Genomic DNA, 6,971 nt, shown 5'->3' on the forward strand with positions numbered 1-6,971 from the left:
ACAACACATTCTGACGCAACGCCGCTTGGGGTAAGGTAGTCCCCTATACAAGCACACTACTTATGATGCAAGTTACAGCTGGTCTTATCCCCTAATGAATGTGCTTCTCGCGCGTATATATAAAAAAACATGATTTGTGTCACAACCAACTGCTGGATATTTTCCAAATTGTGAAGCAGCAGCAGCAGCAGTAATTGTTTGAATTTGAATGTCTTTCCCTCGGTCGTAGTCTCGCACAGAGACGCGTGAGTGGCATGAGAGGGCCTTCATTTGCTCTCAGCCCTCGAAAGGCCTCGTTTCGTCTTCACCACGCTTCTTCGGCAGCACGTGCTAACACGTCAGATTTCAACGACGGTTGAGATTCGTCAATTCTTTATCTGTGTCTGCCAGTAACGACGTGCAGGCAGGATAAGGGGCCGTCCATAAATGACGTCACGCACCTAGGGGGGTGGGGGGGGTCAGACATTTGTGACGATGTGTGACAATGGGGGGGGGGGGGTGTTTGAGAAATGTGACGTCACATCAAAATGCGTAACTTTAAATAAATATAGACAACACGTTCTACTTAATTAAATAGACTTTTTAATAAATGTTTTCTCCTACGTCAGAGTGCAGCGCCACATTAAATACGCACTAGAATGACAATAGTTTAAATCGATTTGAAGCATGTTTTAATTTTTTGGGGGGGTGGGGGGCAGAGCGTTGTGACGTCATATTTGAGGGGGGGTCTGACTTTTTGTGACGCCGTGATATTGCGTCCAAAATCGCGTGACGTCATTTATGGACGGCCCCTCACTACTTCAGCCCACCGGTGTGTTGGAGAGTAAACCCACAACATTTACAATCTGGGTAGTACGACGTTTCGCTGGTAATTACATCAGCCAGCATCATCGGGCGATTTACCAGAATAGTGAAGCAAGCCACGTGCTTCCGGTCTTAAATAGATCAGCAGCAGCAGGATGACGTCATCACTGAACCCATCAGGTGCAGAGATCAGAGGCGGAGGGAGGGGTATTGTAATTATATAATAGATTAGTAATCAGTTAATTGGCATGTGTTTCCTCTTTCAGGAATGCAGTTGTAAGATATGTTACTTCATAATACGCCTCCAGGCCGCACTACTAAGCCTGTAGCTGTCAATCAATATTCAATATAATACATTTCCCAGAACATATGTTGGCTCGTATTGCAATAAAAGAAACCAGAGTAAAAATGAAAGTTACAGAAGCAGTCAAATTAGCTGTCGGGAATTTATTTCACTCGGTGCATCGTGTAGGGTGGAATACGGAGTGGGACTGGCAAGGCACGGCGTGTCTCACCACCGTGCAATTTCACTTTTCTGGCGGTATGTAAACAAGACTAAGCATACATACGCATCGATTCTGTGAAGCTTGCCAATATGCGTTCGCCCTTGGGAGTGTTTATTTTTAGGATGGAGAGCAAGTGGGTATAGGGTAGCCGTCTGGGCGAAATCTGTTTGCATAACTGCAAATGCTCGTTCGAGGACTGGTTTTGTGTCTTGCAAAGTGTTTTCGCCAACTCGTTGTTGGACGTGGCTGTTTATTTTTAAATCCTTTATATTAAGTTCACTTGCTTGCTTGCTTACGACCGTGCAACTCTTTCGGTCGTTTTTTAACCCACTTCCCGTGATCTAATCGATCTGACATTTTGCACACAGACTCGTTGTGCGTGACAATTTATTTTCGTGAAATTTTTTTTCCATAACTTTACACTTTTTAGGAAAAAATACATTATATTTAATTACCAATTGTTTAATGGTGGCAGGCAATCATCTGACCCATAGGTGGCAGCCATCTCAAGCCAGAGGACGAGAGGACTCTAGCCGCCACGCATATAAAGGATTTATAGTGAAAAACTTTGTTTTTACGGGTTAATTTTTTTATTTTTTACCAGGACAAGTCCCAAACCATCACGCGAACTCCGATCATCCGCACAGCAGCGGCTTTTGGCTGCTGTCATCGAACAAAGACGGTGGTTACCGCATCGCGCGGCGCTTTCAGATTGCGTTTCTGTGGCCGTCTGGAACGCTCTTCCCTTCCGATATTAGGAAGTCACTAGAGATATGCACTTGAAAATCATCTCGATTGTAAACTCATTTCTGTAGAACTGCTTTCTGTGTTTCGTTTGTTGTCCTTCCCATGTACTTCTGATGAGAACGGCTGGCTAAGTACGGTGCGAAATAACTTCAACATACATACGAATAGCACAACTTTACACCGAAACTTCATTCAAATTGGATCACCTTCGTGAGAGTTAGGGACCGTCCATAAATGACGTCACGCGATTTTGGACGATTTTTGACTCATCCTCCTCGTCAACCGGCTTCACAAAAAGTCAGACCCCCCTCAAATATGACGTCACAAGGCTTTGCCCCCCCCCCAAAAAAAACATGCTTAAAATCGTTTTAAACTATTGTCATTGTAGTGCGTATTTAATGTGCCGCTGCACTCTGATGTTGTAGGAGAAAACATTTATTAAAAAGTCTATTTAATTAAGTAGAACGTGTTGTCTATATTTATTTAAAGTTGCACATTTTTTTACGAAGTCACATTTCTCATACTCCCCCTCCCCCCTCGTCACACATCGTCACACATCGTCACAAATGTCTGACCTAGGTGCGTGACGTCATTTATGGACAGCCCCTAACTAATTGGCGCGTTGCTTACGTAACAAATCCCAAATCCCTTACTGGCTGTGTCGGGTTTTGGTGGGTTGCGACGCATTTATACTTACGCGATCTAACCCAAAGACCTTCATTATGCATTGATTTAATGTTTGGGCACCGTTTCAATTTGCTTCTGTAACAAAGTTGTTGTTTGCGCAGATTTATATTCGCTTCTAATGTCATGCTTTGTGGTTTTTGTTTCAGATTTTTGCCAATTTGGTGTCCCCAGGGTCAGTCACTCTTGCAAATGAGGCTATCCTTGTCCTCTCTGAGTTACTCAGCCGGTTAAGCAAAGTAAGTTTGGCAAATGGTCACGCACGCAAGAGACCCTACACCTCCGTTAAGCCATAGAGATGACAGGGGGATGTGCTGTTAATTGAGCAGAATTGCATGCACCGATGAAATAAATAACACTAACTTTAACTTTTTTTGAAAGCAAGTCACGCCAATTAAGCTATACAGCTAATTTTCAGAAGCCGCCTGGCCACAAAAAACAACTCAACGGGAGGCGGCTTATCGCGTGGACATTTACAGAAGCCAAATACTCCATACGCACGTTGTGTCTAAATGTTGGAGGGAAAACTCGGAGCACCCGGAGAACAATCCACGCGGCCACGGGGAGAGAGACACGCAAACTCCGAACATACAGCACGCGTCAGGGTCGGGATCGAACCCACGACCTCCTGCATACCAGGCGAGGGAGTTAACATCTCGCCACGACAGGTCTAGCCACGGCTCCCATCGCAGACTGCGCCGTTGACCTCCGTGGTTGTCACCATCACTCGCGGCACCACTTTGTAGCAGCCCACCTCCTTCTTAAACGTCTCCCAAGGTCTCCTCCTCCTCCCTGGTACACAGCTCATCAGGGTATCCCAAGATCTGCCCAGAGTCGCACCACCCTAACGCCCAGCTTCTCCCCGGCTGTTTAAAATGCACTGCCATGCCTCCCCACAGACCCACAGTGTTGCCCATTCCTTCCCAATGAATCATTCAATAATGGATTAACAAAAAAAACCCTCTCCCATCCTTCAGTCGTTTAATCCCCTTAAATTGGCCATTGTCTCCTTGTCCTCGTCCTTACAGTCTTATCATATTTCTCACCACCGCTCTTAACCAGATTATTCTGATGTATTTTTCTTTTCGATTTAAAGCTTTCGTGACTGCAGGGATTCATCTTCTTGGTTCTTTCGGTAAAGTCACGTAGAATTGAAATAATAAAATAATAAAAATAAAACATAATAAAACTATTCTCACGACGTTTCGGCCACAACGCAAGTAGCCGTCCTCAGGTGGAGAACAGGTCTGTCGAGGAGACAGAGTCTGAATGACAAGCCCCAGGCTTGGAGCGACTATTTAAGCTGGGATGGAGGGGGAAGAGCGCCTTGACAAAATAATTTGCATATTCTATTATTTTATTATTTCAATTCTACGTGACTTTACCGAAAGAACCAAGAAGATATTCTGATGTATCTCCAGATTCCTGCTTTCTCACTGCACTCGGATCTTACGAACTGACCCCTTAGGACGATATTCTATTCTTAGGTTTTTTCGGTAAAGTCACGTAGGTAAAAACATTAAAAAGTAAAATAAAATAAAAATCACGACGTTTCGGAGGCAACACAAGCTTCCGTCTTCAGGTGGTACTGTCACAGCCACAACAGCTGTATCAAGTAAATGAGAGATTGCAGGAGCTACCACTCCGTTTATATAATGGTTGGAGAAGGTGGTGGGGCAAGGTCCGCATACTTATTATTAATATGGTAAGGTGAGGCTTGAGACTAAGAATAGACTGCATAACAAAGGCTGAGCCTTTGTTATGGAGAGGTGCGGTTTGTGACTCAACCTTTAACAGGGAGACCACCACTAAACATGGTAAAACTCTAATGGTTGTCTGTCAAAATAAGATTGGCAATTGCCTAAGTGACTTTACCGAAAAAACCGTTAGGACGAATTTGTTGATCCATGAGCGCATTTTCATTTCACCGTTCAGGCCCAACATCAGTCCACTGCTGGATGAGGGAGTCCCTTCCCAAGCTGCCGCCGTCACCTGCGTCTCGCGCGTCGCCACCAACCCATCGGCGCGCCCCCCCCCTGCGCACGAGCCGATGTTGTGTCGCTCCATCTCCCCGGTGGTGGGGACATCTTCCTACCATCTGTTGTTCTCGTCCGCGCGCTGCCACTCACAGCCGTCGAGCGTCAACAAGGCTGGCCATCGTGACGTCTATCGTAGCGGTCTCGGGCCACAGTTCCTATGAGCACTGTTACATTGTTTTTATAGCTTTATTTTGGGGATTTTTTAAAACGTTTCGGTTTAGTCACGTTTGTTTGTTGTGGTACAAAGTTAGACCGATAATTTGAATCTACATTGTCTTGTGGTTGTTATTGTTTGACTTGTACCCCACTTGGGATGTTTGCACACAGCGTTGAAATACGGTGTTTTTTGAAAATATTTATTTAAAACTTTTTTGTACATTTCATAAAAGCGTGTTTAAAAGTATACATGTACAGATACATACACATAGGAATACGTACAGAGATACAGCTTCGCTTTGTGTGACATTTTTTAGAACGCATCTGCTTTCCGCATGAAGCGAGTTAAAGCTGCATTCGTAAATGTCGTTGTTGGAGTAATAATAATAATAATATATTTTAGTTATAACCGGTCGAAAGCCAATTGTGATCAGTTTGCCAAATGGATGCACCTTTTTCATATCGCAACACTCGTAGCAATATGGTATCGGTATTGTGTCGGCTCGGGGTGATTAATTTGGTATGGGAATTGTCGCACCAAATTAGCGGAGGCTCATTACCTTCCTACTTATCAGCTGCCTATATGGCTCGAAGTGTATCGCCGTTAAACAAATATACCCACTGTCTCTCTCCAGCGTCTTGATGCTGCGTTTATGGCCTCGTTAGAATGGACCAGTGACTAATGTTTAATGCGTTTTTGTTGCTTGCTCAGTGCTCTGGTAATGACTAGCCATGTTATAGCCTACTGTAGAAATTGTCATGATTATCTTCAATATAACGACTCCAAATTCCATTGTGGAATACATCATCGTGCCGGGAGGCGTATCTGCGATATGCCTAGCAATGCCATGCAGACAATTCATAGCGTTGCCTGCACCAGCTGAATAGACGTCCTCCTCTCTTCGTGCTTTATTTGACATTGAACATTGCCAGGGCTCTCCCGTAATTTCCTGGAGGCCCTGGACAGGAGGCCACGTGAGGTGACCTAATTCATTATTGACGAAAAACGGACCAGTTCTTTTTGAGGCCCTCTTTTGTGCCAGTTTGGCGGGGGGGGGGGGGGGGGGGTAAATTGGCAATTTTTTCACCACTCACTCCCTCCCTGGCCCTTCCCTTTATAGCCCATCAGAATCGGAAGCTCGATTTAGACTGCGAGAATCTGGTGACCTCTATTTTTTTTTTACACATGTCCGGCCGGGGTGGTCCAGCAAAAATTACATCAACCAAAAAATATGCCAAAAAACTAAAAGTAAGGCCAGAGAGGTAGAGAGGTGAATTTGAGGTGAGGTACAATTTTACCATGATGGTGTTGGTTTGCAGTCACTGGTGACCTGAGATAAAAACAATTAACTCGTGACAAACGATGGTCCGGTGGAATTGCAACTCAGTTTGTCTCTCAATGGGTACGTGTGGGTGTACGTAGGCTTCTGTAAATATGTGGGTCTCTGTGAAAGTCTATGGTTCTCTTCTAAGTCACTGGTCGAAACGCAACTCGCTGTTTTAGTCGTATATGGGCATGTGTGTGGATACATAGGTCGCTATGGTTACGATACGGCTTTCTGTAAGTATGTGGGTTTCTATGCGAGCCCTGTGGATCGCTCTAAATTGTTGGTGACTGGGTCGAGTTCTAGAACTCACAAGACCTGAAGTCAGGATTAAAATATATTCTTGGTTCTTTCGGTAGAGTCATGTAGATAGAGAACAAAAAACCACGACGTTTCGATCGCAACACAAGCGTTCTTCGTCAGGTGGAGAGAAAAGAGGGGGCAATCCTCCAAATGTAGCTGCTTATAAGGGCTCCAGAGTGAGTGGGCGTGGGGAAAGGGCTGCGCAAGAGACGGGGGGAGAGAGAGGGGGTGGGGCAGATATGGAGGGGAGGGGTAGAGATGGGAGGGGGGGGAATTGCACCTCCCTACACCAGAGGTCGCAAACGGGTTTTGATTCCGTTCCTGTACCCGGCCGCACCAGGGTCGCAAACGGGTACCCGTACCTGGCCAGATACGGGTAGCCGGATATCGGGTAGGGTACGGGTATC

At 45.3% G+C, this 6,971-nt stretch overlaps 1 long non-coding RNA gene across 1 annotated transcript; it reads left to right on the forward strand.

Moving 5' to 3' along the window:
* Positions 1-1,296: 1,296 nt before the first annotated feature.
* On the forward strand, positions 1,297-5,470 carry LOC133356246 (uncharacterized). Its single transcript, XR_009756830.1, has 3 exons — positions 1,297-1,345; positions 2,891-2,980; positions 4,677-5,470. It is a non-coding gene; the product is annotated as an uncharacterized LOC133356246 (long non-coding RNA).
* Positions 5,471-6,971: the final 1,501 nt, after the last annotated feature.

Source organism: Lethenteron reissneri, chromosome 53 (genome assembly GCF_015708825.2).
Source record: "Lethenteron reissneri isolate LAM-NWPU_2019-01 chromosome 53, ASM1570882v1, whole genome shotgun sequence".
Taxonomy (NCBI): domain Eukaryota; kingdom Metazoa; phylum Chordata; class Hyperoartia; order Petromyzontiformes; family Petromyzontidae; genus Lethenteron; species Lethenteron reissneri.